Source organism: Setaria viridis, chromosome 3 (genome assembly GCF_005286985.2).
Source record: "Setaria viridis chromosome 3, Setaria_viridis_v4.0, whole genome shotgun sequence".
NCBI classification, from domain to species: domain Eukaryota; kingdom Viridiplantae; phylum Streptophyta; class Magnoliopsida; order Poales; family Poaceae; genus Setaria; species Setaria viridis.
The window spans coordinates 11,827,229-11,837,930 of NC_048265.2; the positions used below are offsets into that span (position 1 = coordinate 11,827,229).

Here is a 10,702-nt window from a genome sequence, read left to right on the forward strand (position 1 = left end):
TGGAGGGAGTACACAAGTAACGATCAAATGAGTGCACCGTGCACTGCCGATATGTCCAAAAAGAAATGTAAATCGGGTCATAGAAAGAATACAAATAAATGAATGGTTAGTACCTGTTTGGGGGAAAATGATACTAGTAGACATGAATTTTAGTTCATTTCTTTCTATTTACGATAACATCAGGCCCTTTCCAGTTTGGTCGATTTTTTTGTCTTTCTTTTAGAAACAGCATTAGACTGATAAGAATTAAGAACACGTCGCTCTAGTCTTTTGGTCATAGAAAAGGGCAGGCAACGCCCAAAGCGCGGCTATCGGTCACGTTCCAGTCTATAGGCATGCTCGGGTGGCGTCTGGGCAGGGGAGTCGCTGCAGTCGTGCGCATGGCGTCCTCTTCCTCCTCCCTCCCCTCTTTGCCGCGGCTATTCATCCCGCCTCACCGAGCCCACCACGAGGCAGCCATGGCCGCTTCGCTTGGCGCCTCCGGGACTCTGCGTAACGGCGGCGGGAGGCAGATGCAGGTAGTTCTTTGATTAACGGATGTTCTTCTGTCAAGTTCTTGAACCTCCCGTTTCTTGGACCAAAATCTTATCCCTTTCTGCTGCTCTTGTCTCTGGTTTGTGCGGCGGAAGGATCTTGTGATGCAGAAGTGGGCTGAGATGGTGTTGTGCTGTGGTGCGGATTGGGGGTGCGTGCCGCAGCTGTGGAACAGGGTGGTGCTGCGCAAGTGGCTTAACATCGGCGCGGGGTCCGGGGATTCTGACTTCAGCGCCGACGAGCGCTCCGACGGCGAGACCGACCGCGAAGGTTACTTGCTCCCTCTTCTCTTCTCCTCCGCCCCTCCTTTTCTTGAGCCGTTGAGCGCAAGGTTCTGAATTTCTGAATCGATCTGTTTGCTCAAGCTTGCTTTTATTTGGAGCGAAATTGGGGAGAATTTTGTCCGGAAGTATGAGCGGTAGCCGGTAGGCGTTGACGGCAATGCAGAGCAGTTAACACAGTGTTGCATTGAAAGTTCTTTCTTGTACGCTACTGTTTGGGCTCTGGCGATTTGACTTTACAAGTGGATTAGAAAAATGTCGTCTTGAATAATTGGTCAGTTCACGCTGGATTGCATTGCTTGATTGATAATTGCATTACTACCTTACTGTAACTGTTCATTGTTTGCCATCAATTCGATATAGTATGTTTGTATGTAGGTATGATCAACTCTTTCGTGAGAATGCTTAACCATTGTGGCGTGGGTAGCCGGATAGTAGTTTCTTCCAACCAGAGATTCCTTTTGGTATATTCAACCTTTTTATGGAAGACAATAAGGCTATTAGGCATTTCACGTTGCTTTTTTGGTAACTTTTGGCTGTTCTTTTCATCTTTTGAAAAAAAAAAGAATATCAGGAATGGTGATGTGACCATCTTCTGCTTGACTTCACTATCTAATGCTTGGGGTTCCCCACGTTCTGTATCTTTTTCTCTTTACTGAAAGAAAATCTGCATTATATTTATAGTCACTGCATTTTCTTTAGCTTAAGTTTTTGGATTGATTTTAATAATCATAATTAGTGATTGATGTATTTTTAATGCCTTTTGTGCAGACATGACTGGTTGGAAGCACGAGCTATGTAACGAAGACAGGATATTAGGTGGATTAGGTGCAAGCACGACTGGTAATTTATGAGCACAGTTTTTCCCCCCTAAGAAAATGAGAAGCATGCAGAAGATTAATGTCTAATAACTATGTTTCTCTCTAAGTATATTCATCTATTTCCTAAAAAAAAAGGTATATTCATCTTTGAGTTGGATCTAGTTGACTATTAGACAAAGAAGTAGTCGCACAGTAATGCTGGTGAAATGCACACCTGAGCTGGGAAGATGCTAGTTTGATTATGCAGGGACAGCAGAGTTATTTGCAGTTAATTTACCAACTCAGCAGCTCCTGCTGCCTCAGTTTTGGCTCTAACTTGTTTCTCTGATCTTCCTGAAAAGAATTGAAGCCTGTAGAATTCTGAATTTACACTGTTCTAATGGAGGTTTTCCGGATCTTCTTGGTAAACATTTCAAAATGATTCATGGATGACAATGACGCTTGGATGCATTTCTGTATTTGTTTTGATTTACTCTGAAGTCATTTTTGTTACGTCAGGCATCTGCTTGATAAGCATGAGTCGACAGGTTGCCTTATGTGCTGATGCAACCGCTTGTTTCTTCCTTTCATTTTTCCTTCTTTTGCCTGTGTGTTCTGCACAAACACCTGTTTTGATAGAAAAGTCTTGGATTGGCATGTTGTCTTATATGCTTACAAAATCAATGGTGGCCTCGTAGGTGATGAAATGAATGATGTACCTTACAGGCTTAGAAGGCACAGATCAGAGATCCTTCGTTCTCAATATGTTGATGTTAATGAACTAAGGTAATCACCTTACAGATGTTGTCCTCTCATAGTATTCCTTTGCACCTAGTTATATGTCTTCGACAGTACTTTCCTCTCAGTATTTCCTTGATTTGAAATGATATTCCTGCTGCTCATTCCTCCTGTCAAACTGATACATATTATATCACAGAAGATTAGTAATGAATAATTGAACTCCAATTTTCTACTAGGCTGGAATTAAAAAGTGTGCTAGTTTTGTGATGATCTTCTTTCAGCTAATCTTGTAAGTTATAATTGCAGGATCTGCGTAGGGACATGGAATGTTGGAGGCAGATTTCCACCCAGTGACTTAAATATTGAAGAATGGTTGGATATGGAGGAGCCAGCTGATATTTATGTTATCGGGTAATTAACCACTACAAAAAATTCATTTTAGGTGTGCCAAACCCACTGTTGAGTTCTATAAAAAATGTTTAGGGAACATGCACTGACCTAATTACTTATTGTATTTAAAAGTTATTTGGCTATCTCATGCAGCTTAGTAAGTATTTAACAGGTATCTAAGAATGTAAGCTGTTGTACGTATGTTATATGCTAAACTTACAACTTGACAATGAGATGACTGGTGTCACTCATTTCCTTAATAGTTTTTGTTTTGAAAAAAAGAATTTCATTTACCATGGAAATTAGGGTCATCTTTCAGGTTTCAAGAGATAGTTCCACTCAATGCTGGTAATATATTTGGTGCTGAAGACAATCGTCCAGTTGCAGTCTGGGAGCACATCATCCGTGAAACTTTGAATAAGAATGGTTCAGATAAATCGAGGTTTAAGTGTCATAGTGATCCTTCTTCACCATCAAGGTTTAATCCATCAGATGTTGCTCTTTCCATGGAACATGAATTGCTTAGTGGGTCTGACAATGACAGTGATGGAGAACTTCATCCGTTGATTGAGCAAGACCATAATCGTCGACTTCAAGATAAAACAGATGAGAAGTTTGAAGCTTTTCCAGAAGAGGATTTAGCCTGTGATGCCATCATTGATAAGAGTGTAAAAAGGAAAAGACCAGAGTTTGTACGGATAATAAGCAAGCAAATGGTGGGAATATTTCTTTCAATTTGGGTTCGGAGAAGCCTGCGGAAGCACATTCAGAATCTGAGGGTATCAACTGTTGGTGTAGGTGCAATGGGTTATATTGGTAACAAGGCAAGTGCCAAATTTGATCTTCCCTTATATTATGCGTACATCTTGATATTTCAGTGACAACTGGATTATACTTGGTTAGAAACTTTGGATGCTACTTATCACATTATGTGGCATTCTCCTGACGAGAACTGGAGCTTCAAAAATGCATCTTTTGGTATTGCCATTCTGTAGTGCCAAGGACACTGAAAAGGCAAATATAACTTTTCTTAAGGAGAGATGATTAACAATCTTTGATAATTTGATCTTTAAGTTCAACATCTTCAAATTTTATCAGTTACCATGCTTATCATCTCATCAGTTACTTACCATTATATTCAGCACGGGGACACTTGTCTGTCAAGTAATTTAGAAGACCATGTGCTGACATCTGTGCTTTCCATATGCTTTAGGGATCAATATCAGTCAGCATGTCTATACATCAGACTCCTTTCTGCTTTGTTTGTTGCCACCTGGCTGCTGGTGAAAAAGATGGAGATGACCTAAAAAGGAATTCAAATGTTGAAGAAATAATTCGAAGAACAGTGTTTAATCCAGTCCATACTGTAGGCATGCCTATGAGAATACATGACCATGAGTAAGTTATCTAATCTGTCTTCTGGTAATTTGTGCTATGTTCCAAAGCTTGCACTAAATTATACATCTGTATCTACTGTTATATGGTGATCATTAGATAGTTGGGTGGATGACACCCTATTGATGATATACCCAGCCATATGATTTCTTATGTTAGATCTCTGTCCTTAATTTCAGAAGGATTATATGGTTAGGAGACCTCAACTATCGGATAAACTTATCCTATGAAAGGACACATGAACTAATCTCCAAACAGGACTGGGATGGATTGTTTGAGAGGGATCAGGTAATTTGATGGACTATTAAAATCATTTACCTTTACTTTTATAGGATTTCCAGCTCATGCTTCTCTGACAGCTGAAAAGAGAATTGAGGAAAGGATGCACATTTGACGGCTGGGTTGAAGGAGCTATCAGCTTTCCTCCAACATATAAATATGAGTTTGATTCAGAAAACTATGTAAGCGATGAGAGTAAGTCTGGTAGAAGAACTCCTGCATGGTATGCTGTCCATGTAACCTTTAGATTCATCCAATCATTCTAGATATCAGTATTGAGTATACCAATAACAAAAAGCAAACACTCTCATCTACATGTGTAGGTGTGACCGTATTCTCTCATACGGAAAGGGAATCAGGCTACTTTTGTACAAGAGGGGGGAGCTTACACTTTCTGATCACCGCCCAGTGACTGCAGTCTACATGGCCGAGATTGAAGTTCTCCGCCGTAGAAAGCTGCAGAGGGCTCTAAGTCTGTAACATTCCCTGATGCAGAGGTTGAGGACCACCTATCATCCGAGAAGGACGGGCTTTCTGAACACAAGAGTCATTGAACCATGAGACATGCAATTTCTTAGCTGTAGTCCCGAGCGGGTGGTATGGTCAATGCCAGTTTTCAGAACTCGTCTGAGAAAGTTCAGTTGCATTACATTACACAGTCTACCGCAAGCAGCTGATTCGTGATTCCACATATTCATGGATTATATTTGCTGCACGCTTGTTTTATCAAGAACATCTCAAGCATTACGCTTCATTACAGGAGTGAAGGCATAGTGTCTTGAAAATTTGCCAAATTTATGCATAAATGTTATCTCACTTTATGTTGTTTAGGAAGAAGTTGTTCCCCCCCTTTTTTTTCATCCAACTTAGATCCATTGCCTCCTTGTTAGTCAATTGCTTTTTGGCAGACAACTCAGTAGAAGTTCATACTTGTGTATAACATTTCTTTGGCGATAATTGTCATACAGCAAAGTGTTGTGCTGCCTATATTCTTTTTATTAGAGAACTGCTTCCAAAATCCCCCCTGAAACTCCTGATTGTTTTTGTCGCAGAAACAAGAAAATCCCCAATTTTGTTTGTGGAGTTCTTTATTCATAGAAAATATTCATACTAAATGCTCCAAGTACTATTTCAAGAGATTTCATATCAAAACAATGCCACAGCGCAATGCTATGTCCTGTTGAAGGACAGGGCAAAATTCGTAGCTGACACTATACTCAATCACCGCGGTGAACAATGTAACGCCGCGGCCAAGGCCCAAGGGGCGTGAGCATCACAGCTCTCCTCTGGCTTCTTCCCGGCAATGGGCGGCGATACACACGGCACACCGGCAGTCCAGCACGGCGCCGGAGGCTCGTGCCGCCGTGCTGGACCTCTGGGTACCCCGTGGTGGAGTTTTTGCTCCCGGCAAAGGCTGGGGAGAGCAGCCAAAGTGGTGCGAGGCGCAGGAGGTGAAGCTGCCATGCCCTCGTGGACGGTCGCCAGCCAGCGTCCAGTCAGTCCGGTGCGCTCGGCGCCTTGCGATCTCCTGTTGCAAGACGATGATGCTCGCTGGACCTGGACGTGATACTCTTGCACGGTTCCGCAGGTGGGTGGGTGGGTGACGGCAACCACTTACGGGTTCTTCAGCGGTCGGCGTGCCATGCCACCAGAATCGCCGTCAAAACATGCCGTACTGCCTGTTCGTGGAGCGTGGAGCTATGACCGCACGGGCAGGAAGAGGAATAGAGAATGAGAAAAGAAACGAGGAGAAATGGAAAGAAAACCACCCAAAACAAAAGAATGGGAAGGGCTAGCGCCCGAACGTCCGATAATTTTGTTTTATCGGACGCTCCGTCGCAACATTAAAAAATAACTATCGAAAAATCAAAAATCAACACTTGCAACATCGAGGATTGCAACACCTTTACGTGCATGAAACATCCCAAATTGTTTCGTGCAACATTCAAAACAGACACATTGCAACAACAAAAAAACATCTCTTACAACATTGCAACAACAAAAGAAGAAGAGACGAAACAAAGAAAACAAATATATGCAACATCATGAACAAGTTGGTGCAACACCCGATTGCTGGCAAGTTAGACTGTTGCAAAACAGATGAAACATCAAAAGCCACCGTTGCAACATCCAAAAATAACTATTGCAACACCATGAGGTACCTATTGCAACACTCAGATCCACGACAACCAGCCTGCCATCGAAGGTCGTCCACCATGGTCGCCGCTCGATCCTTCCCCGCTCGGATCTCGCCAGGGTTGGGGAGAGGGCCACCGGATCCGGTGCAAAACATATGAAATATCAAAAGCCACCGCTGCAACATCCAAAAATAACTATTGCAACACCATGAGGTACCTATTGCAACACTCATGTGGCGGATCCACTTCGGATTTGCTTGATTAGTCATGATTAAGCCGTCTGATATGCGACTTTCATGCCTAACCGAGTAAACACGAAGTGCCGTCGGATTTCATCCGATTTAACCACTTGAACAGGACCGAATAGCAAACCCACACGAACGTGAGCGGTTCCAGAGAATACAACAAGTCCACTGAGTTAACAAATTAAACATTTAGTTTGGCCATAAAACAACATCAGAGTTTACAAGGTTCAGAAGAAAAACAACATAAGGTAAAACAACGCGCGGAAGCTACTTCGTCGGGGTCGGACATCCCTGGTGAGGCCAACCGGGACATTAGTGATCCCTCTCCTCGCCGTCCGAGGAGGGATCCCACTCAACCGTCCAACCCGGAGGGAGTTGGGGCGGCCAAGTGCCAGCAGAGGGAGGCTCAAAGGCAGCAACTTCACCTGAAAAAGAAGAGCCACAACAAGGCTGAGCTACTAAGCTCAACAAGACTTAACCGACAGGGAGTACGCTACTCCACCACTTCTAGACATGCAAGGCTTTTTGGCTGAGGGGTTTGTTTGCCAAAAGCGCTAGGCGTATCCCTACTTTCAAGTTTTAGCTCAGGTTCTAAGTTCATTATCTGGTCTAGGTTTGCAACCTACTCTAAACAATCATAGAACCAACCAAAGGTATATACATCATCATCAAGACCATGTCATCATCAGATTCCTTTAATTACTCAGGGTGACATAGCGATCAAGCAATCTCAAACTGTGAGAGGAAGACGAATCGATTCGAGTTTCTTAACCATGCATGGCGAACCTAATCTCACGACATCCGCGCACCACAAGGGTCGCTTCCTGTGTCGGCCGTCCCCATCAATTCCCAGGCGCGTGTCATGTCCAAACTTCCCTTGGCATGCAATGCTCCACAGTCCCGGTCTCTACCGTACTGTGACTGCACTTGCACCCACATGATGCACCATGGGAACCTCGTTCCAGGGACAGCAGAGGTATAAACCACGCCCTAGTTCAATCAGGTACTAGGCTTCCCCATCCCATACTAGGTATGAGATTAGTACTTTCAAACACTTGATCACGAACACCAACACTGTCGGGCCTTAGCAAGTTTCATAGACAGACGGGGCAATCAACCAACCACCAAAGAGTTACCCAAAACCCTGCCCCGTCCATCGTCCTTATAGTTGTAACAGAAGAGGAACAACCAACTCCTACAACTCGCGAGTGACAGGGAATCACTCGGCTTTTACCGTTTTCCTATTTAAGCAAAGCATTTACTCGGTCCAACAGCTAGTGTTCAGATCAAGGGAGCTAAGTTATGCATCTATGGTTTCAAACAACTCCTATACGTAAATGCACAAGCATGTTAAAGAAGGCATGCGCAAGTTTGGTAAAACACAGGGGATTCATGCATCCGGGGCTTGCCTTCGAGCAAGGGGGAGGGAAGCTGCTCGTCTGCTTGGGCGGCTTCGGCTTCTGGAGGCAGGAGCTCGGCTACACCTTCGTCTTCTGGCGTCAGGTGCAGCTCGTAGAAGCCGTCGGCGAGACGCAGCTCTACACGAATGCAATGCATTGGTTAGCATTTAGACGGTTATTTTCAATAGCAACACTTGCAAGTTTGAGCCCAGAAACTTGCGGCAAGTTACAGGAGGGTGGGGAGGTTCGATTGAGTTGGTGGAGATCAAGATATAAGGGTTGGATGGGGAGGAACTTATGATCTGACCCTTAATCTAGAGGAATAGATGTGCTAGGGGTCCTCAGACGTAACGCTGAAAAGTTCCCAAGTTTTATACATACACCCTCGGTTCAAGGAAAAAAAAGATACAGCCGAGCCCTCGGGCGAGGCGGAGAAAGGTCGGCGGAACAGACAGGGTCAGGCGAGACGGAACCGGGGTCGGGCGGATAGGAGGGGTCGGACGAGGCAAACAAGGGTCGGTAGCTTACCTTCATCTTACAAATGAGGCTTGGGGTCGGGAAAGAACAGGCTTGGGCGGAAAGACTAAGGCTTGGGACAGCGGCGAGGATGTCCAGTGGTACTCCGGTGGCGGCGGTGCTTCTTGTGGATCACAAGCAAGCTCTTGTGTAGCACGGGGAGCAGTGGCGGGTGGATTGGGGGAAGGTGGTGTTTGAGCGGCGAGGAGAGTTCCTCAGACTTAGGCGGTGGCGCTGTGAGCACGAACAGGGAGCAAACGGGAGGGCAGCGATGGCAAAGGGGAACTCTGGCGGGGCTCCGGCATTCCATTTTATAGCTGCGCGGAAGAGAGAAGGGGGAGCGGCGTGAAGGCCGGGGAAGAGTGATGGAGTGCTCTGCTGAGGCGATGATTGAGCGACGAGGGCGGTGGAGCAGGACTTCGAGGATGACACCGGCGGTCATTGGGCACCGATGTCAGGGTGGCGCAGGCGCGGGTTTGCCGGTGGTTGAGATTTGGCGGAGGTGGGCGTCATCGTGCGGTGGATCTGATGGAAGTGACCGGGGAAACGACGCTAGAAACGAGGGCGCACAGGTGAGAAGACATGCGGCTGCGGTCGCGCGGGCGAGTGCGGAGCAACAGATTGTCGGGGCGGAGCTTCTGACAAGGCGGAAAAGGAGCTGTCGCTGCAGCGGTCTGGGTTGGCGAAGGAGGAATCGTCGCGTAGCGAGGATCGGGTGGCGCGACTGTGGAGGGGTGACGGAAAAGACGGGCGGCATCGGGCTCTGCAGCCGGGATCTGGCGATGTGATGATGGGCGCGGGCGGCGAGGTGCTGCAGAAAGGGTAGCAGAGGAGCTTCCGCCGCGATTGGGGAAGGGGGCGCGAGAATCCATCCGGTCGTGGCCGGCGACGAGGCGGAGCGGCGGGCGTCGGAGAAGTTGAGCCACGCGGCTAGGAAACTTTGAAGCGGGCATGCAACTCGAGTGCGCCTGTTGCGGGAGATCTGGGAGAAAGATCTCGTGGGTCCACCGGTCAGTCTCGGTGGTCCACGGCTCAAATTGAAGGGAGGCGTTGTGGGAAGACTTAGAAAGATCCGACGGTGGGTTGCGGGTCGGCGGGGTCGGAACTGGGGAAACATGGCGAGGGGTCGGATCACAGGGGTCGGGAGATCTGGAGGTTGAGCACTTAGGCTTGGTAAACTGAGACAGGTGATCAGGGACTCGGATTAAGATTAACGCGAAGGATTTTAATCGAGGTCGTTACAACTCAGATCCACGACAACCAGCCTGCCGCCGAAGGTTGTCCACCATGGCTGCCGCCCGATCCTTCCCCGCTCGGATCTCGCCGGGGTCGGGGAGAGGGCCACCGGATCGGGTGCGAAACAGATGAAACATCAAAAGCCACCGTTGCAACATCCAAAAATAACTATTGCAACACCATGAGGTACCTATTGCAACACTCAGATTCACAACAACCAGCCTGCCGCCCGATCCTTCCCCACTCGGATCTTGCCGGGGTCGGGGAGAGGGCCACCGGATCTAGGGCGTTGGGTGCTTCCGGTTGGTTGAGGACGCCGGAGTGGGGGGAGGGGTGCCACCAGGGTGGGGGACGAGGTTCCCGGAGTGGAGGAGCGCGCCACGCCGGGGTGGACGAGGAGGACGCCGTGGTGGGGGAGCGCGTCGCTGTTGGGGTGGGGGACGAGGCCACCGGGGTGCGGGACAAGCATGCCGGGGTTGGGGAGCATGCCGCCGCCGGGATGGATGAGGAATACGTCGGGATGGAAGGTTGAAGGAGAAAAAGGACGGGGAAGAAAAAAACAGTAGAAACAGATAAGAAAACAGTGGTGGGAGCGTCCGTCCGTCCGTCCGGCCTGACGGTAGCGTTTCCAAAAGAATTTGCACTCCTAATATCGAATTGTAATTATGCTATGCATTTTTCGAAATGCCAATGGCATGGATAACCCTTTTGAATTTAAACCTTATTCAAACCCGATTCTTCATGTGC

General features: G+C 47.0%; 1 pseudogene; it reads left to right on the plus strand.

The window, feature by feature from the left end:
- The first annotated feature begins 299 nt into the window (after positions 1–299).
- On the plus strand, positions 300–5,407 carry LOC117850416 (type I inositol polyphosphate 5-phosphatase 1-like; annotated as a pseudogene).
- The last annotated feature ends 5,295 nt before the right edge of the window (positions 5,408–10,702 follow it).